The sequence below is a fragment of the Lygodium microphyllum genome, chromosome 4 (genome assembly GCF_053477565.2).
Source record: "Lygodium microphyllum isolate KBCC chromosome 4, Lygodium_microphyllum_v1.1.10, whole genome shotgun sequence".
NCBI lineage: Eukaryota > Viridiplantae > Streptophyta > Polypodiopsida > Schizaeales > Lygodiaceae > Lygodium > Lygodium microphyllum.
In genome coordinates, this window is record NC_141138.1 from 24,951,944 (window position 1) to 24,978,937 (window position 26,994).

Below are 26,994 nucleotides of genomic sequence, written 5' to 3' on the forward strand. Positions count from 1 at the left end.
CGAGTGGATATGCATTTGGATTTGGTAGTGACATGATTAGCTGGAGCAGCAAGAAGCAGCCTACAGTTGCTTTGTCAAGTACTGAGGCAGAGTACAGGGGTGTTGCCTTGGCAGCATGCGAGATTTCATGGCTGCTCAACCTTATGGCTGATTTGGACATACAGGTAGATGCTCTAGTGAAGTTGCTATGTGACAATCTGAGTAGTGTACTCCTGGCTATGAATCCAATCTATCATGCCAGGACGAAACACATAGAGGTACACTACCATTTCATCAGAGAGATGGTTCTTGCAGGACGAGTTGATCTTATGCATGTGAAGACTGATGAACAGGTAGCGGATATCTTTACCAAGTCCTTGGGTAAAGATAAGTTTTGTAGTTTTAGACAGCAGCTTGGAGTACATATGTTGTCTTGAGCTTGAGGGGGAGTGTTAGAATATCAAGCTCGTACTTGTGTGTTGACCGACATGAGCTGGACACAGCTAGTCTGGCTAGATCAGTTAGGTGAATTAAATAAGTCGGTGTTACTTCTAGTGTGAATGGTCTTTATTACCTAAGTTTGTATATGCACTATGTGTGTGCTAAATGAATGTGAAGAAGAATAGAGAGTGTATGCATGTTGCTTCACTCAGTGTTGCTCTCCTTCCTGCTTTCATGAAATTTAACACAAAAGGAAAGAAGAAGGGCAGAATGTTTACGTTGGATGCAGACATGCCTGAATTGAGTGCAGCAATGTTTGCACATGGGATCGGTGTAGTTGCAGATATTGATATCTGGCATAAGAGCATTGGTCATGTTAATGTACAGCGACTTAAATCAATGCAGGCCCAAAATATTGTTGCAGGATCGCCAAAATTCAAGGTTGTAGAAATGCGTAAGGTATGTGAAGCCTGTCAGTTTGGAAAATAGGCAAGGAAACCATTTCCTAGACATGTTCAAGAAAGTAAAAAGCCATTGAAATTAATCCACTCTGATGTGTGGACTACTAAAGCTGCATCTCTTGGAGGCTGTCATTATTTTGTCAGTTTTATTGATGACTATAGCAGAAAAGTTTGGGTGTATTTTATGAAAAAGAAAAGTGAAGTTTTTGGGCATTTCAAAACTCTTAAAGCTATGGTTGAAAAAGAAATAAGCCTACAAATAAAATGCCTAAGGTCAGATGGAGGGGGAGAGTACCTCTCAAATGAGTTTGCAAGGTTCCTGCAGGAGCATGGCATAAAGCAGCAATATTCATGCAGTCATACCCCACAACAAAATGGAATTGCAGAAAGGAAGAACAGGCATATTGGAGAGGTATATCATGCCATGCTTAATGAAAAAGACCTGCCAGATTTTTATTGGGCTGAGGCAGTTGCTACAGCAGTCTACATAATGAACAGGACTCCCACTGCAGCAATACATGGGGTGACTCCAGAGGAGAGGTATATTGGTAGGAAACCAGATATTTCTCATTTGAAAATTTTTGGCTGCATTGCCTATGTTCATGTGCCAGATGAGTTGAGATCCAAATTGGATCCGAAAGCTGAGAAGTGCATCTTTATTGGTTACTCTTTGTTGCAGAAAGGGTATAGATGCTATAACCTTTCTACTCGTAAGTTTACAGTGAGCAGAGATGTTTTTTTTAATGAGATGAGTAGCTGGTATAAACCAGTAAATGTGATTGATAATGTAGATGCACAAAATGGTAATGCTACACAGAATTTACAACAGCAGTCATAAGATATCAGTGGACCTGGAGCGTCCTCTAGCAGTGGTTCATATTCTTCGCCATGGACAGGTAGATTGAGATCAGGAGAATCTTCTCAAAGCAATGCAGATAGTGGTATGCAGGTATCACGAAAAGGAAAAGAGAAGGTAGATCAGCCCATATTTGATGTGAATGCAGGTCACTCGTATGTGGATGGTGAATCCAGTGGCTCAGAACAGAGCATTGATGATGAGTTGGGTATTCCTTCTATTGTTACACCTGGAGTAAGGAAGACTAGGGATGTTTTGAGAGCACCTAGGAGTGAACCTACTTTGCGTAGGTCTACCAGAGCTAGATATCCTGTGGATAGGCTGAAATATGATGGATTTACAGCCATTCACTATGCATATATGGTCAAAGTGATACAGGAACCAGAACCCACTTCTTTTGAGCAAGCCATGGGAAAAGAAAAATGGGAGAAAGCCATGGATGAAGAAATGGATGCCTTGGAAGAAAATGCTACATGGGAATCGGTACCTTTGCCTAAAGGTAAAAATGCAATTGGCTGTAAGTGGGTCTATAAGGTGAAGCACAATGCAGATGGTTCTGTGAATAGATACAAGGAAAGATTAGTAGTCAAGGGGTATGCACAAACATATGGCATTGACTATGAAGAAACATTCAGTCCGATTGCAAGGATGGCAACCGTAAGAGCAGTCATTGCTATGGCTGCATCAAAGGGATGGTCTTTATATCAGATGGATGTAAAGAATGCCTTCTTGCATGGTGATTTGCAAGAAGAGATCTATATGGAGCAGCCACCAGGTTATGTGCATGCTGTTCATCCAGAGTTTGTTTGCAGGTTGAAGAAAGCCTTGTATGGCTTGAAGCAAGCACCTAGAGCATGGTCTGACAAGATAGGATAGTATCTTATCACTATTGGCTTTCAGATTTCCAAGGCAGATTTCTCACTTTATGTGAGAAAAACAGAGAAATGTATTATGCTACTTGTCATTTATGTTGATGATTTGATTATGACAGGTGATAGTGATGAAGATATCCTTCATGTGAAAATGCTATTGAAGCAAAAGTTTAAGATGAAGGATTTGGGAGAGCTGCATTATTTCTTGGGCATTGAGGTGATTAGATCACCAAGTGGGATACAGCTCTTGCAGAGGCAGTATGGATTGGACATGATGTCCAAATATGGGATGACAGGCTGTAAGCTTATTTCAGTTCCTTTGGAGCAGAATGTGAAGCTGAGCACAGATGTAGGTGAGCTTCTGGAAGACCCTACTATGTACAGACGCATAGTAGGAAGTTTGATTTATATGACTATTACCAGGCCAGATTTGAGCTATGCTGTTGGATTGGTAAGTCAGTTTATGCAGGCTCCAAGGAAACCGCATTTGGATGCGGCTAGACGCATACTTAGGTATGTGAAGTCCACATTGCAGTATGGACTATTTTATGAGACTGGGGTTCAAATACAGCTGCATGGATACACTGATGCTGATTGGGCTGGTAGTATTTCCGATAGACAATCTACCAGTGGATATGTGTTCTCTTTTGGGAGTGCTGCAGTCACTTGGAGCAGCAAGAAACAGCCTACAGTTGCCTTGTCGAGCACAGAGGCTGAGTACAGGGGTGCAGCAATGGCTGCATGTGAGGTAGCTTGGTTGCATAAGCTACTTTATGATATGCATCAGCCTACAGATGGGCGAGTTGTCATTTATTGTGACAACATGAGTAGTATACACTTGGCAAATAACCCAGTCTATCATGCTAGAACAAAGCACATTGAGGTGCATTATCACTATGTGCGGGAGACAGTTTTACTAGGTCTTATTGATGTAGTTTATGTCAGCACAAAGGATCAGGTAGCTGACATATTCACGAAGGCATTGGGCGCAGAGAAGCTGCGCAAGTTCAGAGACCTGCTTGGTGTGCAGGAATTGGGATTGAGCTCGAGGGGGAGTGTTGAGATATCGAGCTCCACTCGTGATATGCTAGGGGTGACCGTTGTGCATTTATGTCACCGACTTGCCAGTTGTAGATGCGGTTGGTACACCGCCCATGAATAATAGCTAGATGACAGCTATCCTTGTCTACTCTAGTTCTGGCTCAGTTAGTATGCCACCTTAGTTAGTTGTCTTTGGTTTGAGACCCATATATAGGGTTCTTCTATTTCTTTGTATGAGACTTCTTTTTGGCTTACACAACTAAGAAGAGGAAAACTGTTTTCAGCCTCCACCTTTGTGTGTATTCCCCCATTGTGCAAGCAAGAAAGCTACAAGTGAGACTCCTTCCTTCTCTCCCACAATCTTGACAATTGTTTGACCCAAGCTCTCATAAGGAATTGGTATAATGAATCAGGGAAAATTCTTAGAGGGCACGCCAAACCAGCCCTAGTTGGTTGCCAACCCTATCCAAGGGGGTTTTAAATAACCGTGACGGGAACATGGACCGAACCCACCACGAGAGGTCTCTCCGTGGATTAGTTTGAACATAGGAGGATGCTTGGATGCAAGGGGGGGATCTGGCTGTAAATCCTCTGCCTCCGTATCCTAATCAAATGGTTTGTGTAGCTCGAGATGGATTTGGGAGGCCTTGTTACTAGGGAGAAACTTGGAGGAAAATAAGATGCATCCTCATGGATTGCGAGAATCAACCTTTTGGACAGGACTTGTATCTTAGCTGAAATGTTAATATAAAGTTTACCTTTCAAGGAATTTGTCCAAATTGTTTTTGTGTTAGTGCATAAAATTACGTAAAGGAACATGTGGCTAACGAGCTAATTAAGGAAGCTGTTTGTATGTGTTACCACTAATGTGCCTTAGGTAAGTAGAAACTAAAGCTATCAAGGGAAGGGGGTGGACGGAACCCTAATGGCGGTCTTGTCCTATGGTAGGGTGGTCCTAGAGAAGTAGCAAGATTCTCAACATTCAAATTGTGATGACGTATTAACCTCAGATAATATAGGGTAGAACGTTGGCTCATATCATTTTAGGAGACCGGAATGGGATTTTACCCTACGAGTAGAGAGGTTGACCGATGCATCCCTCTCGTTTCCCATTCTCTTTGAACCAAGTGCGACATGAGTCCACCTCAGTTTAGATGCTCTATGCAAAGTAGATCATCTGAAGATTGATGCTAAAAGGCTGTAGTATGACTTGACTGTGTCCCAAAAAAATTTAGGTTGATCCTAACAGGGTTGGTTGATACCCTTCATTGCGGAGTAGACTCCAGATTTGCTATCCGATAAACCCTGTGACATTCCATGGGAGTGCCAGGCACTGTCTTTTAGATTGGACTACTAAAATGTATCAAGGATCAGACACGTTACAGTTGGTATCAGAGCAAACCAACAAATAAAATAATCAAGATAAGAATAAATCAAGAAGAGTGAAGTGATGTTTTCATTAGAAAACAACTTTTTTTCCTTTTACTCACTTCTGGATTGTTGGTGCTTCGAGACCCACAAGGCATGGAGCAAGTTCCTCATATTTCATATCATGTTCAGGATTGCTATGAACTCTTCAAGTTATCATAGAAGAACGGACATGATGGGGATCCTAGATTGGCTTTACAACCCTTATCGCCATATGAAAAAAGGTGTTGGACTTGGACTGCAGGTTACTGCTACATAGATGCCAACTGGTTGGAGGACTTGAAGGTTATTAAGTTATGTATCTTCCATGAGGCACATGTGAACTCGATCCTACACATCGAGTGCTGGTAGGTAGAATAGACTCACTACATCTATGAGGAGGTGGTCAAAGTTATGCGAGAAAATAGAATTAAAGTAATGGGGTGAAACAAAAGTCATGGCTATAAAAAACGGGGATTTCCTGAACTTCCTATGAGTTACCGCTTCCTGAGAATCCATTCTCCAAACCCATATGATTATTTTGTTCATGTAGCTGAATCCAATAAGGAATTGCTAACCTAGCGCTGATGTATCTCTTGAAAGAAAAATCATCCCATCCTATCTCTATCTATCCCCGAATAATTGTACTTGAGGCTTATGCTTCTTTATGGATAAATAAGAATTTTATGATTATCTATCTTGTTGCATAGTATTGATGAAAAATAATCTGCGCATTGAGATAAGTTATGAAGAGATATGTAAATGCAATCTTAACTCGAAAGTTTAAATTGAAACCATATACAACCATGAACACAGAATCATAATTTTGTTCCCGCACAAAGGCACAAGAGAAGAAGTTTCTTCTCAAAAAAATCAAACCACCAAAATTTGACGAGAAAGGAAACATTGTTGAAGCCGATCCCAAAGTATGGATTGAATCCATGGAGGATTACTTTAGTGTAGCAATAATAGCACCTACAGACCATGCTATGATTGCCAAGATCAAACTTACCGGCAAAGCTAGGCTTTGGTGGAAGTAGTGGTGTAAAGATCAAGCAATCATGGAAAGCACGATAACTTGGGTTAAACTAAAAGAAGCAGTATAGGGAAGGTACATGCCAGCTGCATACAAAACTCAGAGGATGAATGAGTTCTTTAAGTTGAACAGTTGGGCTTGTCTCTGGAGGCATACTACTCAAAATTTGTCTCCTTGCTAAAATACACCTCGATATGAGTATTTCCCAACAAGTCTTGGAGTACTATGATGGGTTGATTCCACCAATAAACACTCGATTGGAATCAATGCGTCTTTCATATTTACAAGATGCATTGATAAGAGTGGGACCCATTGCCTAAGAAGTCCAACAGCCAAAGTCCAGGAATAATCTAGGGATGTTAAAGGCTCAATTTAAAAGGGTGCAAGGATAGATTCAAGGCCAATGGAAGAAGCCAAAGGCAAATGCAATTAGTGATTTTGTCCCCATTGAAAGAAATGACCAAAGTCTATGTTTTTTTACTACAAGGAACATGGGCACTTCAAAAGAGAATGTCCCAAACTTGGCAAAGATCGTCATCAAGGAAAATTTGATGGGCATTATCACCATTAAGGAAATCAACGAAGAAGAAGACCCGCTATCCATGGAAGCGGAGATTGAGAGGACATCAGTTCATACCGCTCTCTATAAAAAGGGGCCAAATCGCCAATTTTTGGTGATCCAAACTCCATGGGATTACCAAGGTAAGAAATTCAAAACCCTAATTGATTGTGATAGTACTCATTCTTTCATTTCACTAGCTTGTGCAAGAAGGTTAGGGATAGCCACTGTAGCTGCACCTACTTTTCTTGTCAAACTACTAACTCGGTGAGAAATTACTTGCACACAAGACAAATTGCCAAGGTGGAATTTCTACTCAAAAAAGGGCCCACATCTGTTAAGTTCAAGGTAATGAATTTAGGGGTCCATGAGTACCTACTCGAGATGGATTAGCTAGTCCCCAATGATACTCACATCCATTGTGGGAATGGCCAAGTCTCCTAAAGGTGAGTTAGTTACAACTCAAGGAGAAGTTGGTAAATGAAGGATCCAACTAGCCAAGGCAACGTGGATAGCTCAAGGGATAAGAAAATGATTACTCATCTATCTGATTAAAATAAACAAGTTGGAACAAGTAGAGGATTCCAATGAAGAACTGTCATGGTTAAAAGAGTATGCAGATGTATCCCCAAAAGAATTGACAGAATTACCACTGCCTAGGGAAGTGGATCACGAGATTAAGCTAATACCAAGTGCTGCACTAGTTGCAAAAAGGCCCTACAAGATGTCCATTCTTGAAGCTATTGAGTTAAAAGAACAACTCAAACAACTATTGGACCAAGGGTACATACGCCCCAATCGTTCTCCTTGGGAGGCTCCAATCTTGTTCTAGAAGAACAAGGATAGAGCACTCTGCCTTTGCATTGATTATAAAGGCCTAAACCAAGTAACCATCAAGAATAGATATCCTATCCAAGGATAGACGAGTTACTTGATTAGTTACAAGGAGCAAAAATCTTCTCTAAAATTGATTTGAGGTCAGGATACTACTAGATTTGTGTCAAGGATGAGGATATTCCTAAGATGACATTCAATACTAGATATGGTCATTTTGAATTCATAGTAATGTCCTTTGGATTGACTAATTCCCCTTGACTAATTCCCCTACCACATTTAATAGGCTAATGCAAGACATTTTTAGACCATATCTTGATGATTTTGTACTTGTCTTCTTTGATGACACCTTGGTTTATTCCAAGGAAGAGGAGGATCATGAACCCCAAGTTCACATCATCTGTGAGACCATGAGGACACACAAGCTCTATGATAAGAAGAAAGAGTGTGCCTTCCTCAAGAGACAAATCAAATATCTTGGATTTATTGTGTCAAAAGAAGGAATCTTTGTAGACCCTACAAAGGTTAAGGATGTTTGAGAGTGGCCTCCGCCAACCACTGTCAATGAAGTGCGTAGTTTCCTTGGCCTAACAGGATGGTACATGATCTTCATTAAGGACTATGCCTTAATTGCAACACGCCTCACAAGCCTACTAAAAAAGAAGATTTCCATAGTGTGGCGAGCAATCAGGTTTTGATCAACTCAAGCATAGCTTAGTGACAACACCAATTCTGAAACTCCCTGACTTGATCAAGGAATTCAAAGTTTTCATGGATGCTAGCTCACTTGCACTAGGCTGTGTACTAATGCAAGAAGGTCATCCTATAGCATATTCTTTGAGGAAGCTAAAAACCCATGAGAGGAATTATGCTACTCATCACCTAGAGCTGCTAGTAGATATTCATGCTCTCAAACTTTGGTGACACTATTTGCTTGGCAACAAGTTCTCTTTGGTCACGGACCACAAGAGCCTCTAATGTATCTTCACCCACGCTGGACCTCAAAATGAGACAATGTCAATGGATTGAGGTTCTGCAAGAATATGACTTTGAGATCAGGTATAGGCCTCGTAAAGAGAATGCGGTCTCACTGATGCTTTAAGTTGCAAGGAATTCCTAAACTCTCTTATTATGGAGAAACCTTCAATGCGGAATCATTAGCAACTATGGTGTCAATTCCTAGTAACCCTATCCTTGGATTAGCTAAGGAAGAAGCCAACCATGACTCAGGAAGTCTGAAGATGATAAAGGAGATTTTGGACCAAAATCCTAGACTCAAGATCAAGTATCAAAAATTCTCTATCAATGGGGGACTTGTTTATTTTAGGACAAGATCATGCATTCCCTCAAGCAAGAAACTCAAACAGAGAATACTCTGGGAAGCACATGACTCCCCTTTTTCAGGACATTCCAAATATGTTAAGACCCTCAACATAATCAGGAAGAGCTACCATTGGGAAACATTAAGGGAGATGTACTCAAATATGTCACAGAATGTTTGTCTTGCCAGTGCATTAAGGCAAAGCATGTCAAGATGCTTGGGAAGCTGCAATCTCTTGACATTCCTCAAAGGAAGTAGGAATTTATCGGCATGGACTTTGTTGTTGGGTTACCTTCAAGGAAGGGGGGTTTCAAGGAAGATGAAAATTTGATGGGCATTAAGGAATTTCCATATAAAACCCCCCTTCCTTGAAACAAAGATCAATACACCTTCCCTCCCTCCATCAAGCTATGGGGAGAGAGAGAGAGAGAGAGAGAGAGAGAGAGAGAGAGGAGGAGGAGGAGGAGGAGGAGGAGGAGGAGGAGAAGGAGGAGAAGAAGAAGAAGAAGAAGAAGAAGGAGAAGAAGAAGAAGATTTTAGGAGTTTTCTGCCTTCCTCCTCTTGGGGGGGTCACAAGTACCCTCCCTCCCTTGCTATTCCCAAGATTTTTCTATCAGCTACCCCTCTACATGGCAAGAGGTTGCTAGATTCAAAGCAGAGTGTAGGAAGTTCTTGCAAAAATGAGTGCACCAAGAAGGGAGAAAATTTGATCAAACCCCGCATTCCAAGTTCAAGAATGGACGTGAAACGTAGATTCTCCCAAGAGGCTGGGAAGGCGCCAACCACAGAAGGGGGTTTGGGCAAAGATTCCACCACTAACACGAATGAACTATCAAGTATAAATACCAACTCGTCACTCCAAAACTAGGTACCACTACGGTGTCTTGTCCCATGAATGGAACAATAGATCGTAATTATCATGGAAAAGAATCATACTTTTGCATTGTATAAATTGTATAAATTGAAAGGTAGATATATAGGTTTGAATCTAATTCATGATGGTCATGTTAAATGTAATATTTTCACAATGAAATATTAATGACTCTTGATCCCGTGCATAAGCAATTGCGAGTAACCTCCCGCAACAGAAAAACCTCGGGCTAAGTGCTCCACCCTCACGCATCAACAAACACTAGCCCCGTGTCGCATATAGGAAGCCGTGGCTCAAAAGCTATTGCATGGCGGGGAGAGGGAGTATGAGCTTGAGTGGTGGAAGGGCATGGAGAGGGGAAGCATGCACCCTGCCATTTGTGTGGCTACCCCCCCTCCCAAAAGCTTGGGGGGAGAGGAGGAAGGACATCCTGCTACCCGCCGTGTGGAGCTACCCGCCTGTTGCTGCAGCCACGACTGCCACCATGGCAGGCTACTCCCACCCCCCGTTGCCTTCATCATCATCATCATCATCATCATCATTGTCATATTCATCATCGTCATCTTCTTTATCCTTTCCATCACACATCATCCCTGTGTTACAGAAGCTTGGAAGCTCCTATTGAAGCTTCCATGGACATAGTTCACCCGTGCCTCTAGGGTTTTTTTAAAACCGTGTTCGCAAGGCCCAAGTCCTATGCGCAAGAGGAGAATCTGGGACAGTAGTAACCTTGAAGTGTGTAAGGGAGCCAAGGAAGATTCGCTGAGTCAAAATCTACTACGTCAATGGCTCCTAAGCAAAAGTCAAAATGCGCGCACGCGGTAGCTTCCACCCAAAGTACGAGAGTGGACAATGCCCTGACTTTGAATACCCAGGTTCAAAAAATAGAACCACATAGAGAAGTTGCATTAAGCATGTTTTAATTCTCGTAGGGAAGTTTAAATGCATCGGGAAATTTATATACTCATTCGATCTATAAAGTTTAGTTGTAAGTCGTGTATTTGCAATTGCTTGCACTTCCGTAGTCAAGGGTAGTTGCATTTTTGAACGTATGTTGCAAAGTTGAAAGATGAAATTAAGCTAAGGTGTCCGTGTTGCATCGCGCAAAGGATAGGGCTTCTGACACATAATGCGCTTATGGAATAAATTCATGATTGTGACTCATGTAGAAGATAATCGTAGATGGTCATTAAATGATGTCCAAATAGTCACAATGCATGGAAACGAATTATCAACTTTGCAAATTACATGCGATGATAGTTACATTTTAGGTTGGGTTAAGTGATAAAAGAAGGATTAAATCAATGATGTACTCATTGGCTCCTAGTCATGTGAGAATGGTGCATCCATGCATGGGGTTCTTTTATCAAAGTTTGAATTTGGGAAAGGATGCATCTTCATATTAAAGCTTGAATTCAATGCATTAAACGTAGGGTTTATAAGAATAGTTCTGAATGTAAATCAATGTCACATAAGGCAAGGAAAAGAAAAGATCACTATAGATCCTCTAGTTGCACAAAGGTCTATGGTCTTGAATTAGCATATTCGCATGGAATGATGCATCTCACCTATCTTGCAGTTACTTACATCTTTTAGGGGAAAGTACTTGCAAGTTTAGAAGAAAGTAGTTGCATCTTTTAAGGGGAAGTTCATCTTTAGTCATGGGTTGGTTAGATCAATTAAGTAATTCGCGTACAATGAGTAGCCTACATGGAATTCATAAAGGTATGATTAGTTAGCATATGATGGTCACCTCAATGTGCTAGGTAGGGTTAATCTATGTTAAAATTCTGCCTATATTGCACTTAGGATGCCGATTTAATATTTTCGATCTCAAAGGTCCTACCCACATTCTCAAAAATGTTAGGATTATCTAATCACCCATGCAAGAACGATCTAGGGTTCTCATCCTAAGGATCAGTTGACCAAATGCTAGACTTCCACAAGGAATCTAGGAACCCTAGGGCCAAAATGTTTATCGGCCTAGTAGGGTTAGGTTTGGAATGGGTCAAGAGGACTCCCAAGCCCTTATCTTGATCAAAGATATTCTTGATAAAGAAATACCATACGAAGAAAGATGTAATCCCCACAAGTTAGGTATTGACACCTATCTCGTGCAACAAGCTGCAACGTCAGATGCGCTTGTGTCTAAATCACTGAATAGAGCCCCTACACCTTAGACCAAGTTTGGCGAGTTCTAATTGCAAGTTGAATTTCCTAAGAATTGACTAGCCATCCTGCTACAACACTCTTCCTTGGGACTGATTTGCCAAGCCAGGGTAGTAATGAATTGCCAAGAAAGCAATTGACTAACCAAGTTAGGGCGACGAGGTTGCCCAAGATTTATTGTCTGTAATTTAAGGAAACCTAAGGTAGAGACAATTTGGGTCGATAGGGTATAAAACCTAACCCAAGGAAATAGGGTAAACAAGAAACTCATCTTACGAAACCCTTGGGATCTTGCCAAGTCACGATTGATCCAGGATCAAATGTTGGAAGCATTCGGGGAGAAGGAATTACACCTTAGTAGTTGGCCGTACAAACGACCACTAAAATGCTCATGATTGTACACTTAGGAGCATTGTTTGTACTTCTTTGCTCAAGGAACTAATGCCGAAAAATAATTAATGCTTCAGGTTAAAAGCCTGGAGGGAGAGGCAGCATCAGTTACCTCTGACTGTGTGCCTGACCCTATCCAAGGGTGTTGTTAGCTATGCCGGGTACGTGGACCAAACCCGCTACGAGAGGTCTCTCCATGGGTGCTACTTGGAGCAGGAGGATGCTTAGGTGACAGGGGAGGCTCTGGCTGTAAAACCCTTGCCTCCAGATCTTGCAGAAGAGGTCGACGTGACTCAAGATGGGACGTCAAGGCCCGCATACTACTTGGAATAGCAATCCCTAAGGATTGCTGGAATAGCCTTCGGGCAGGTTATTTGATGTATTCCAAAGACTGATAAATAAAGATCAAATGTTGAAAAGGGAACTTGCTTAACATTGTTTTTCTATGTCAATGCCTAAGTTACGTGAAGGAACCAATGATTAAATGGTTAATTAAGGAAGCTATTTTTGCTTGTTAAACTAAATGTGGTAGGTAATTAGATAACTAAAGCAACCCGAGGAAAGTGTGGTGGACGTGACCCTAGATCCGTCCTACGAAAGGGTGGTCCCAGTTGGTCGGGAACTTTTCTCAAAGGAAATTGACAGCGAGGTAACAATGACCTAGAATCTAGAGAGCTAGAGTCCCGATTTATGCTGTTTTAGGGGAACAGAATGGGACTATGCCTTATGGGCAAAGAGGTCGAGCTTCGCATCCCTCTCATTTCCTATTCTCCTTAAACCAAGTGTAGTATAAATCCGCTTCGACCCTGATGTTTTTGCACAAGTAGATCATGCTAGCTACCTCCTAGGAACGTGATCATTAGGAAAACCCTGATTCAGGTTGGTCCTAAGTGGGAATGGCTGGAATGCTTCTGCTTCGTGGGTGGAAGACTCGGGAAGACCTAGATCGCAAACCCCATGACATTCCTTGTGAGTGCCGGGTGGCGCTTTCTGGACTCTCTTCTCAATGGGCTGCTAAGACATGTCCTACTAGTGGACAGGGGGACACGTTACAATTGGTGTCAGAGCAAACCAATGGAATCTAATATTGACAAGGGAATTTAATGAGGGAAAGTAGAGCAATGTTGCCGTTACTTACTTATGGATGTTGCCCTGTAGAGTCGCGAAGCATGGGACAAATATTTCCCATTCCAGGTTATGTTTATGACAGCAATGCGTGCTTCGGATTTTTGACGGAGGCTAGGCATGATGAATATTCTAGACTGTATCTACAATCCTTCACCCATGTATGTGGAACGGAGATGGACGAGTGAATCAAGAATTGATTACATAGTAACCCACTGACTTGCGTAACTTCAGACCAACTTGAAGAGAATCAAGTGGATGGAGGATTTAAAGATCGTGAAGCTATTCATCTTTGTCGAGGCTCACGCAAACGCAACCCTATATGTCGGCGATCGAAAGGTCAAGCAGAACAAGTATGTGTATGAGGAAGTGACTCGAATAATCCCTACTGACAGAATCGAGGTACTGGGACGTTATGAGAGAAACGGGTATCAAAGGAAGGGATACCCAAGCTTCCTATGACCTATCGTTTCCTAAAAATTCATGACCCCTCTCCATATTATTACTCAGTTCCCATAGCGGAATGTAACATAATCCTATTTTTCCCAAACTGGTGTGCCAATCAGCTTGTTCTACCTTCCCGAAATAAATGTACTCAAAAGGGCTATGCCCACATGAATGAATAAGATTTTTTATCACTGTCTGTCATGGCTGTAAGTGTTGGTAAAGGAGTTAAGTGATTAGGTCACTTGGCTAAAGGGTGAACTGGGCTTATTAATGCAATGTGAGAAACATTTAGCAAGTTTTAACATAAAGATTCTTATTGCCCAGGCGCAACCTCAAGTGCAGATTCCTAGTCCGCCGACCCCTGCACGTAGTACAACTGTAATTCAAGAGAAGAAGTTCCTTCTCAAACAAATCAAGCCACCTGAATTTGATGGTAAGGGAAGGACCATCCAAACTGACACTGAGGACTGTATCAAATCCATGGAGGATTATTTCGAGGTAGTAGAAACTGCGCGCACTAACCAAGCTATGATTGCCAAACTGAAGCTTATCGACGAAGCAAGACTTTGGTGGAAACAATGGTGCAAAGACCAAGGGATCTCAAAAGGGTCAGTTACCTGGGAGAAGCTTAAAAAAGCTGTGCGAGGGAGATATCTACCACCTGCCTACTGCACATAGAAGATGAATGAATTCTATGAACTGAAGTAGCTTGGACTATCTCTTGATGCCTATTATTCAAAGTTCGTCTCTCTTAAAGTACGCGCCACAAATGGATATGACAGAACAGGTGTCAAAGTTTGGTGCTGGGTTAAATCCACCCATTAACACCTACTTGGAATCATACAGGAGGTGCAAACCAAGCCAAGGAATAGCAGGAGTTGGTCTTTCAGGGGTCAGAATAAGGGAATGCTTAGATCTTAGACCAAGAGAGCGTAGGGCCAAAATCAGGGACAAAGGAAGAAAGCTAGGGCCAACACTGTTAACAACTTCGTTCGTGCACAAGGCAATGGCCGCAATCTCCGTTGCTTCCATTGCAACGAGCCTGGTCATTTTAAAAGGTAGTGTCCCAAGCTTAGCAGAGGACAACACCAAGGGCTAGAGGGAGAAACTCTAGTGTTGCCAACAAGGAGTTGGGCGATGAAGAAGATCCATCCATGGAAGCTGACATTGAGAGGGCAATGGTTCATGCCACTCTTCACAAGAAAGGCTCGAATCGCCAATTCTCGATGATTCAAACTCCATCAGATTATCAAGGTAAAAGCTTCAAAACCTTGATTGATTGTGGTAGCACACATTCCTTTATTTCACCAGTCTGTGCAAAAAGATTAGGAATAGCCACAAAAGATGCACCTACCTTACTTGTGGAATTAACAAATGGTCGAGAGGTCTCTTGTAGTACCAGGCAAACTGCTAAGGTGAAATTCCTAGTGGGAGGAAAGTCGACTTCGGTCAGATTCAGGGTAATGAACCTAGTTGTCCACGAATGTTTGCTCGGTATGGATTGGCTAATACCCAATGATGCCCACATTCACTATGGAAAGGGCCAAGTCTCCTTTCGAAATTGTGAAGGGGAACTAGTTACAACTCAAGGAGAGGCTGGTAAGCCAAAAATTCAGCTGTGGCAAAAGCAACACGGATAATAAAATGAGTTAGGAAAGGCCTACCTGTCTATTTGATTAAACTAAATAAGCTAGAGCAGAATCAGGAATCTAGGGAAGAACCTTCATGGTTAAAGGAATACGCAGACGTATTTCCTGAAGAGTTGACAGAACTTCCGGAAGTCGATCATGAAATCAAGCTGGCGCCATGAGCTGCACCAATCGCAAAGAGACCATATAGGATGTCCATCCCAGAAGCGATTGAGCTGAAGGACTAACTCAAGCAACTATTAGACCAAGGCCTAGTAGTTTGCCATGGGGAGCTCCAGTGCTGTTCCAGAAGAAAAAATATGGAACACTTCGGCATTGACTACAGAGGGTTGAATCAATCAATCATTAAAAACAAATACCCCATTCCAAGAATAGATGAATTTCTTGACCGTCTTCAAGGTGCGAAGATCTTCTCTAAGATAGATCTCAGTTCTGGATATTATCAGATAAGGATCAAGGAATAAGATATCCCAAAGACGGCATTTAGCACAAGGTATGGACACTTTGAATTCCTAATCATGTCATTCGGGCTCACAAATGCTCCTGCTACCTTCAACAGGTTAATGCAGGATATCTTTAGGCCCTATCTTGATGACTTCGTACTCGTCTTCTTTGACGATACCCTAGTCTACTCCAAATAGGAAAAAGATCATGAAACCCAGCTTCGCATTGTCCTTGAGACAATGACGGTACACAAGCTTTATGCCAAGAAGAAGAATTGTGCATTTTTCAAGCGACAGATAGATATATGGGATTCATTGTATCAGCAGAAGGAATTTCAGTGGATCCGGCCAAGGTCAGAGATATTCTGGAGTGGCCAACACCAACTTCTGTCAAAGAAATACATAGCTTTCTTGGATTGACAGGATGGTACAGGGTCTCTATCAAAAACTATGTTTTGATTGCAGCGCCTGACAGCGGAATTTTGGTGCCGAGAAGTGCTTAAAAATAGCTAAAAATTATGAATATCAAGGGAAAAATATTCAACGTCAAGGGCAGCGGCTCGATCTAGGACGATTTTAAGCGTCAGAGTGCTTTAAAGGCGCCCGAGCGACACTTGTTGATTTCTCATAATTTCTTAGACTGTTGTGCGGGTTGACAAGCATTACCGGTCAATGGGGGATGCCAAGCCGGACGCCCAGGATTTTTCAGAGCTCAATTCGGAGTCCGGACGGGGAAGGAGCCAAGAAATGGTCAAGATTTGAAAGGGTGGCCACAACATGGACCAAAGGGGGGGTGCCCTTTGGGGACATTTTAACCCCCCAACCAAAAGACACAAAAAAAAATCGTGATGGAGGAGAGGAGGACGACGCCTGCCTGTGCACGAAAAATGTGCCCTTCATGATGGAGATGGAGGTGTGGGGCTGCAAACAACCATGCCAATTGATGATTGCCCTTCATTCCCTCCTGGATGCTAATCATATCGCCGCCTCTCGCCCGAGAAATGGTGGCCTGGTTGGAGAATTCTGAATCTAGTATTTCTCTCTCCTCCCTCTCTCTCTTCTAAGGGCAGATTCATGTGGTGAAGAAGAAGAAGAAGAATGGATGGCGGATGGTTGTCCAATGAAGACCGGATTGCTCCGTGGTTCAAGAGGAAGGAAGATTGCTAATTATGGACTGTCATGAGCATTAATGGTGGCTGGAAATGAGTCTCGAGATATGGCAAATAAAAACCCGCAACCCGTAAAGAACGGTAATCTCATTTTTACAAAGGAAATTGATGTTTCATGCAATTTGCTTCATGGATATTTGTTCCCATGGGATGATTATACATTATAATGTTGTTTGCAATGTCTTCCAATTGTTTGAAATCAGAAAATCAAAAAATCATAAGTGTTGTGATTGAAATTAATAGGATAAAACCCGTAAAACACACGAAATATGGGAAATTGGGTGTTTTTGATATATCAATGGAAAATACAATAAGACACATCAACTAAATTTGTGTTTTTTCTGCAAATGAACCTAAGGGCCACAGCCCACAACTCATTTTGTATTTTCAATCATTTAATATTGCAGAAAAATACAAGAAAAATAGGGAAAATGGGAAAAAAATAAGGAAAAAATGGATTTTGAGTGCCGAAAATTAAGGAAAAATAAGAACCATGTTTGTGGATGTATGGGGGGTCTGAAGTATAAGGTTTAGCCTCAGTTTAGCCCTACCTTTATGTTTTAGTGAGTTTTTATTGCTTTTCATACAATAAAAATGTGGAAAATGAACCCTAAACCGATCAATAATGCACAACCTAAATGGGTGAGGGGGTAGAGTGTATAAAAGGTGTTTAAATGCTGAATGAAATGATAAAAAGCTTGCTGGTTTCTATGCATACCATTTAGGTTGATCGATAATTAAAAAATTATGAACCTAGTAGCACGAGGGTTTCTCGGTGCTAGGTTCATGCAACGCCGCATACGAGCGATAGTCAAAATCATTGAAAGAAATGTTTTCCACATGTGCAGCAATGCTGATTTTCTTAATTGTTTGAGCACGTGGACATTCAAATTTGTATGAAGCATGAAATTTAAAAGGTATCAGATAATACCTCCTGGATGCATGGCAATTGCTTTCTAGAGGAATAGGACCAACGTTGAGTGAGTAAGGTTGTCCGAGCTGTAGGCTAGGCATTGGGTCTAAGGGGGAAATAAAGTGAGGTATGGTACATTCCTGGATACGATCAATTGGTACCTTGAGAGAACTATGTGCGATATTGTGTTATATATGTTTAGCGACGCATCGAGGAGCCAATCCCCAAGATGTAGGAGAGTTGCAGTGAGGTAGCGGCAGTCAGCCGTGGGAGGACCTCCTATGTTTGTACTTCATGCTATTTGGCAATGTGCTAGGACTCCCTCTGAGGAGTGTTAATTGGGTTAGAGTTATACTACGAGACATGATACAAACGCAAGATATTTAGGAAGATGATGTATGTGTCATCCACTCTCCTGGCCGCGAGGCGGTGGGGTTGTTGAGCGCATGATAGAGGTCGGGCTAGTGCATGAGCCAGGGCTAGTGCATGAGCCAGTGCCGGCACGTTTTAGGTCCCATCAGTGGTGCGTCTGCCAGGAGCCGCCTATAAGTGGCGGTTTTCGAATCTAGGGTTTCAAGGGACCCTAAATTATCCATAAAATGGGGTTTGTTCCAGGATGGAAAAACTTGGCTTTTCCCATACAAAACTTACTAATGGACTTAGTTAGTTATGTAGAGCATGAGTCCTCTGCAGAAGATAATTTATGTGATGAAAAGAGTAGGCCATTAGTGGTTTACCTATCCTCTAATACGATGGCATGGGCCGAGGTTCGCCTTGGTGTGGTCTCTACCCAAGAAAAATCATGTTTAACCATCCATCAACCTAGAGGGCATGAAACAAGCATGTTGGAAACTAGGGCAGTTATGGCATCAGCAGGCCATCATGCTAAAGTTATGATGCCATGGGAAAGTGCTGATATACAATGGAATATGCTTGTGGTTAAGACATCCTGTGTAATGGGCCACCATGACGACATAGTAGGCATCACAAGGATGTTAGAAGCCCTAGCTGTCAAGGGAAAATCGTTGCTTAAAAGGCACGGTTCCCGAGTTTTAAGAAGTGGTAATGATAAATTAACTGTAGATAAGGACCAAAAGCTCTTATATAAACCCATTATGGACTTTCCTTTTAAAGGGAAAGGTATGTAAGACCCTCTAAGAGGGAATCAAAAGGACATGTTGAAATTTATAGGACTCCCTAGACCACTCAGTGAGTTGGCAAAAAGGGATGTCAATGAGGATATTAACCCCCCTACACTGAAAAGGGTGGGGATGGAAGAGGTTAAAGATCCTAAGAGGCTGGACCCAGATCATGATGAATATGAAGATTTCAATGACCCGGTGTTGATCCCAAAAGGGAGGACTAAATGTTCTCCTCTTTATAGGAATCTTCCAGTGTTTTATGGGTTGCCTGTCAAGATTGTGGGAGAGAAGGAAGGAGTCTCACTTGTAGCTTTCTTGCTTGCACAATGGGGGAGTACACACAGAGGTGGAGGCTGAAAACAATTTTCCTCTTCTTAGTTGTGTAAGCCAAAAGAAGTCTAGTACAAAGAAATAGAAGAACCCTATATATGGGTCTCAAACCAAACTCAACTAACTAAGGTGGCATACTAACTGAGCCACGAACTAGAGTAGATAAGGATAGCTATCATGTAGCTATTATTCATGGGCGGTGTACCAACAGCATCTGCAACTGACACGTCGGTGACATAAATGCACAACGATCACCCTAGCGTATCACAAGTGGAGCTCAATATCTCAACACTCCCCCTCGAGCTCAATCCCAATTCCTGCACACCAAGCAGGTCTCTGAACTTGCGCAGCTTCTCTATGCCCAATGCCTTCGTAAATATGTCAGCTACCTGATCCTCTGTGCTGACATAAACTAGATCAATAAGACCTAGTAAAACCCTCTCTCGCACATAGTGATAATGCACCTCAATGTGCTTTGTTCTAGCATGATAGACTGGGTTATTTGCCAAGTGTATACTACTCATGTTGTCACAATAAATGACAACTCGCCCATCTGTAGACTGATGCATATCATAAAGTAGCTTATGCAACCAAGCTACCTCACATGCAGCCATTGCTGCACCCCTGTACTCAGCCTCTGTGCTCGACAAGGCAACTGTAGGCTATTTCTTGCTGCTCTAAGTGACTGTAGCACTCCCAAAAGAGAACACATATCCACTGGTAGATCGTCTATCAGAAATACTACCAGCCCAATCAGCATCAGTGTATCCATGCAATTGTATCTGAACCCCAGTCTCATAAAATAGTCCATACTGCAATGTGGACTTCACATACCTGAGTATGCGTCTAGCCGCATCCAAATGTGGTTTCCTTGGAGCCTGCATAAACTGACTTACCAATCCAATAGCATAGCTCAAATCTGACCTGGTAATAGTCATATAAATCAAACTTCCTACTATGCGTCTGTACATAGCAGGGTCTTCTAGAAGCTCACCTGCATCTGTGCTCAGCTTCACATTCTGCTCCAAAGGAACTGAAATAGGCTTACAGCCTGTCATCCCATATTTGGACAGCATGTCCAATCCATACTGCCTCTGCAAGAGCTGTATCCCACTTGGTGATCTAATCACCTCAATGCCCAAGAAATAACACAGCTCTCCCAAATCCTTCATCTCAAACTTCTGCTTCAATAGCATTTTCACATGAAGGATATCTTCATCACTGTCACCTGTCATAATCAAATCATCAACATAAATGACAAGTAGCATAATACCTTTCTCTCTTTTTCTCACATAAAGTGAGAAATCTGCCTTGGAAATCTGAATCCAATAGTGACAAGATACTGTCCTATCTTGTCAGGCCATGCTCTAGGTGCTTGCTTCAAGCCATACAAGGCTTTCTTCAACCTGCAAACAAACTCAGGATGAACAACATGCACATAACCTGGTGGCTGCTCCATATAGACCTCTTCTTGCAAATCACCATGCAAGAAGGCATTCTTTACATCCATCTGATGTAAAGACCATCCCTTTGATGCAGCCATAGCAATGACTGCTCTTACGGTTGCCATCCTTGCAACCGGACTGAATGTTTCTTCATAGTCAATGCCATATGTTTGTGCATACCCCTTGACTACTAATCTTGCCTTGTATCTGTTCACAGAACCATCTGCATTGTGCTTCACCTTATAAACCCACTTACAGCCAATTGCATTCTTACCTTTAGGCAAAGGTACCAATTCCCATGTAGCATTTGCTTCCAAGGCATCCATTTCTTCATCCATGGATTTCTTCCATTTTTCTTTTCCCATGGCTTGCTCAAAAGAAGTGGGTTCTGGTTACTGTATCACTTTGAACATATATGCATAGTGGATGGCTGTAAATCCATCATATTTCAGCCTATCCACAGGATACCTAGCTCTGGTAGACCTACGAAAAGTAGGCTCACTTCCAGGTGCTCTCAAAACATCCCTGGTCTTCTTACTCCAGGTGTAACAATAGAGGGGATACCCAACTCATCATCAATGCTCTGTTGTGAGCCACTGGATTCACCATCCACATAAGAGTGACCTGCATTCACATCAAACATGGGCTGATCAACATTCTCTTTTCCTTTTCGTGATACCTGCATACCACTATCTGCATTGCTTTGAGAAGATTCTCCTGATCTCAATCTACCTGTCCATGGCAAAGAATGTGAACCACTGCTAGAGGACGCTCCAGGTCCACTAATATTTTGTGACTGCTGCTGTGAATTCTGTGCAGCATTACCATTTTGTGCATCTACATCATCAATCACATTTACTGGTTTATACCAGCTACTCATCTCATAAAAAAAAACATCTATGCTCACTGTAAACTTACGAGTAGAGGGGTTATAGCATCTATACCCTTTTTGCTACAGAGAGTAACCAATAAAGATGCACTTCTCAGCTTTTGGATCCAACTTGGATCTCAACTCATCTGGCACATGTACATAGGCAATGCAACCAAAAATTTTCAAATGAGAAATATCTGGTTTCCTACCAGTATACCTCTCCTCTGGAGTCATTCCATGTATTGCTGCAGTGGGAGTCCTGTTCATTATGTAGACTGCTGTAGCAACTGCTTCAGCCCAATAAAAATCTGGCAAGTCTTTTTCATTGAGCATGGCACGAGATACCTCTCCAATATGCCTGTTTTTCCTTTCTGCAATTCCATTTTGTTGTGGGGTATGACTGCATGAATACTGCTGCTTTATGCCATGCTCCTACAGGAACCTTGCAAACTCATTTGAGAGGTACTCTCCCCCTCCATCTGACCTTAGGCATTTTATCTGCAGGCTTGTTTCTTTTTCAACCATAGCTTTAAGAGTTTTGAAATGCCCAAAAACTTCACTTTTCTTTTTCATAAAATACACCCAAATTTTTTTGCTATAGTCATCAATAAAAGTGACAAAATAATGACAGCCTCCAAGAGATGCAGCTTTAGTAGTCCACACATCAGAGTGGATTAATTCCAATGGCTTCTCACTCTCTTGAACATGTCTAGGAAATGGTTTCCTTGCCTGTTTTCCAAACTGACAGGCTTCACATACCTTATGCATTTCTGCAACACTGAATTTGGGCAATCCTGCAACAATATTTTGGACCTGCATTGATTTAAGTCGCTGTACATTAACATGACCAATGCGTTTATGCCAGATATCAATATCTGCAACTACACCGGTCCCATGTGCAAACATTGCTGCACTCAATTCAGACATGTCTGCATCCAACGTAAACATTCTGCCCTTCTTCTTTCCTTTTGCTATCAAGCGACCTTTATTTTTCATATCCTCAACAAAGCATCCATGAGGATTAAATCTGACCTGCAAGCCCTGTTCAACCATTTGACCAACAGAAACTAGATTCTTGGTGATATTCGGGACATGAAATACATCGGACCGGTATTTCCTTTTCCCATCCTACATAGACAAAGGAAATTTTCCAATCTGCACAATAGGATGTGCAGTATCATCACCAGTCTCCACAAATCCTGGTTTTTCCATTTTCCTTGCATCCTCCATCCATTCTGCATGACTTGTCATGTGGTTTGATGCACCTGAGTCAATATACCATACATCATTGCTTTCTTCTGCACTTGTCACAGAATTGTTCATGTGCTGCACCATGAACAAATGCTCATTTCTATCATCACCCTGTCTACTAGAAGATGAATAATTCCCTTGTTGCAATTTTCCATTCATGATGTCATTCTGCTTTTTATAGCAGTCTTTAGCCATATGACCCATTTTGCCACAGTAGTAGCATTCAACATTACTGTTTGCATTTTGGCCTCTTTGCCATCCACCACGACCTCTTTGGCTCCCCCTGCCTCTAGAGTTACCACGTCCTCCTCCATAGGACTAGTTTTCTTGAGTTTGCTGCATATTCTGATTTCTACCACGGCCTCCAAATCGGCCTCCTCTACCCCTGCCTCTACCTCTTCCAGCATTTAAGTAGAAGACAGTTTCTTTTGAAGTTCCTCCTGAAGAAGATACACCACCATTTCTCTGCTCCTCAGAAATTAGAAGAGTAATCAACTCCTCAAAATCAGGAAATCTTTCACAGACGGAAATGGATGTTCGGAACTGTGCATAATCCTTTCCTAGACCATTCAAGGTTACAGAAACTAAATCATCATCTTCCACTGGCGACCCAATGGAAGCAAGTGCATCTGCAATCTTCTTCACCTTCATGTGGTAGTCATTGATGCTCATATTTTCTCTTTGCACATTATGCAACTCTTGCTTGAGCTGCATTTTCCTGGCTTGCGTATTTGTGCTATACATTTTTGACAAAGTATCCCATGCCTCCTTTGGCGTACTTGCATCCTGAATATGCACAATCATAGAGTCCCAAATACTGATAGACAGCCAACACATAACTTTCCTGGCTCTCTCATGCCATGCTTTGAATGCCTGCATTTGCTGTTGATTGGGAACATCAGGAAGAACTGGTTCTTCTTCATTTCCTGCAACAAATTCCCAATATCCTTTTCCCATAAGGAAATTCGTCATTCTAAACTTCCATGCTTGGAAGTTGTTCTTGTCAAGCTTTTCAGTGACAATCTGTGAAAGAGAATCAGACGCCATTACAGAATACTGCAAAAAAATTTGTCACTGCAAAAACACAGCTTCACCCTCACAAGGGCAAATCTGCAAAACTGGCGAAAGTGGTATTTGACCACACAGTCACTTCCTAGTGACGATTTTGCATAAACAGGAACCAAGGATGATTCTGTAACTCCCAATGTCTCTGCGCACAAGCATACGATGCAATTTCTACAGTAACTTTTCACCGACCTGCAGAGATCTGCTCCCAAAACACAAAATGAAAGCAACACTGCTCCTCTTACCAGACCACCGCAAGCTTGGCTTGCTTTCTTGAGCTCCTTACCACGAACAAGGCTCTAATACCATGTCAAGATTGTGGGAGAGAAGGAAGGAGTCTCACTTGTAGCTTTCCTGCTTGCACAATGGGGGAATACACACAGAGGTGGAGGCTGAAAACAGTTTTCCTCTTCTTAGTTGTGTAAGCCAAAAGAAGTCTAGTACAAAGAAATAGAAGAACCCTATATATGGGTCTCAAACCAAACTCAACTAACTAAGGTGGCATACTAACTGAGCCACGAACTAGAGTAGACAAGGATAGCTATCATGTAGCTATTATTCATGGGCGGTGTACCAACCGCATCTGCAACTGACACGTCGGTGACATAAATGCACAACGGTCACCTTGGCGTATCACGAGTGGAGCTCGATATCTCAACATTGCCAGATGAGGATCCGATGATTCATTTAAGAGAATATGACCTAACTTGCATTGCAAGTGGGTTCGACGATATACATCGGATGCTTGTATTTCCAAGTACCCTAAAGGGAGAGGCAAGGAAATGGCTGGAGCCTCCCAAGAGGATCGATCAGATCATTTGAGGAGTCTTGTGATAGATTTCTAGATGACTATGAAAAACAGCTCCCTATGATTTAGGTCTTAGGGCAGCTTATGCAGTTTAGATAGGAGTCTTATCTTTTTGTTAAAGAGTATGCTAGAGGCTTTGATAGTACTCTTAGGCTTTGGCCAAGAAGAGCCATTGCATTAGCAGATGATGTGCTATGTGAGCTCTTTCTGAATGGCTTAGAGATTAATATACAAATCCAAGTGGGACTGTGGAATCCTAAGTCGTTAAGGGAAGTAAAAATGCATGGCATCTATTATGAGGGTCATATTCAGAAATGTTGGGAAAACTTTTGGAGTTTTCCCCGCTCAGTACAGGTGCATCCCAGCTTCCAATCATTTCTGCAAGGAGACAACTTACTTGTTGATACCAAGGCAGCCTATGAGGGGAACCTTGGTGGCCAAAATCTCAAAGCAGAAAATGGCCATCCTATGAGTAGTAATGATATGCCTCTCAGTGAATAGGTTCCAAGCCATGTAAGTCCCATTAGGGCTTGCAACACTTCCACGAGAGATAGTTGTGATGGAAATATGGATCGCACCAATGAGCCTATGAGTGTTGATAAGAATTCTGTGTGTGATTCTAATTTTGTTGCTAATAAGGCTCTTGAGAGACCTTTGGTGTTGGAATCATGCTTCCGGGTGGATGTTGTTCCCTTCAGTGAAAGCATGGTTCTTATGGAATAAAATTTGCAGTATGGACGTAAACAAGTAAAGACATCTTTTGTAAAGAGGATGCAAAATGCTAAAAGTCCACCTATGCTTCACAAAGTTAATAAGGATGTGAGGCCATTTGGCCATAAGGATAAGTTTGCATTGAGTTCGTTAGACCAGTGCAACAAATTGAGGGAATGCAAGAATATTAAGGGAAATGTGAGATGGGTTTGGAGACCCAAAATCTCCAAAAGTGTGGCAGGAATGTCGGATGCAAGGCCAAGGATCCCATCTAGATATATTCTGTTGAACCCTCAAGAGGATAAGACTAGATATACATCTGACAATATACACTGCCTTGGGATACACCCATGTGATGTGCCTAGCCTTGAAGCTCTATCTAGTTTGGGTTGCAGCACTGATTTATGTGAAAACCCAAATAGAGGAGGTTCGAATGAGTACAAAGCTATGATTATTTCTCCCAAAGGGGCCACTCAGCCACTTGAACGACCAGTTTATTCGGATTACAATAAATGTAGGACATGCGAGCCCACTGAGGCCGTTCATTTAGCTCATAGTGCCCAAGAAGGGATCGGCCTTATTGATGAGTTATTTGTGGAAAGGCTTGGACTTGTAGCTCTACAGGAAGAAAACCCTAAGATTTAAAAAAAAAGAAAAAAAATACAAGATCAAGCTTTTAGCTAACTTGCATGAGTAGCATGGGGTTGGTCGACCTATGATATACTATCCTTGGCACCTTGGGTAGTCTGATAGGGTGTGATGTATATGCCAAGGACATCAGTATTACGTGGACTAAAATGACCTATCTAGTTTTAAGCTAGGAAGGCTAGCTGCTTTGGAGATTACATCCAGATCTCATTAGGCCAAGAGGGCCAGTTGTCTGTTTAGTGCAGGTGCGGTTAATGGTTTCTGGTTTGAGTTCTGTGCTAGACAGGTTCGAAAAAGAGCTTGGAAGGAGCCTTTTGTTGCGTGGAAGCTTCTTGTGGCCCTATCCAGGTGATATCTTTCCTTTATGAGTACTGTGGGTTTTATGTTATATGTGGTTGTGTACTTGTTAAGGGGAGTTTCGTTTCTTATTGGGGACCGGCGTCCAAGGCATGAAGTCCCAGGTTTAGGTTCAGTATGTCTGAGGGAGGTCTGAGTAGTTGTGGCCTCCTGTAAAGACATTGTCAAGCATTGAAAGACCTATTTTGGAAGGGAGTCCTAGTGACCCTGTTCTGCTAGCCTGCTAGGCAGCCATTCTAGGAGTTCTTGTTAGTTGTGAGGCCGTTAGAGAAGCCTGCAGAAGACAAAATAAAGATGATAAAGGAAAAGAAACCCTAAATATCTGACAAGATAACAAATAAATATACAAAGGTGTGTAAAAAGGGGTTCTAATCCCCTATAAA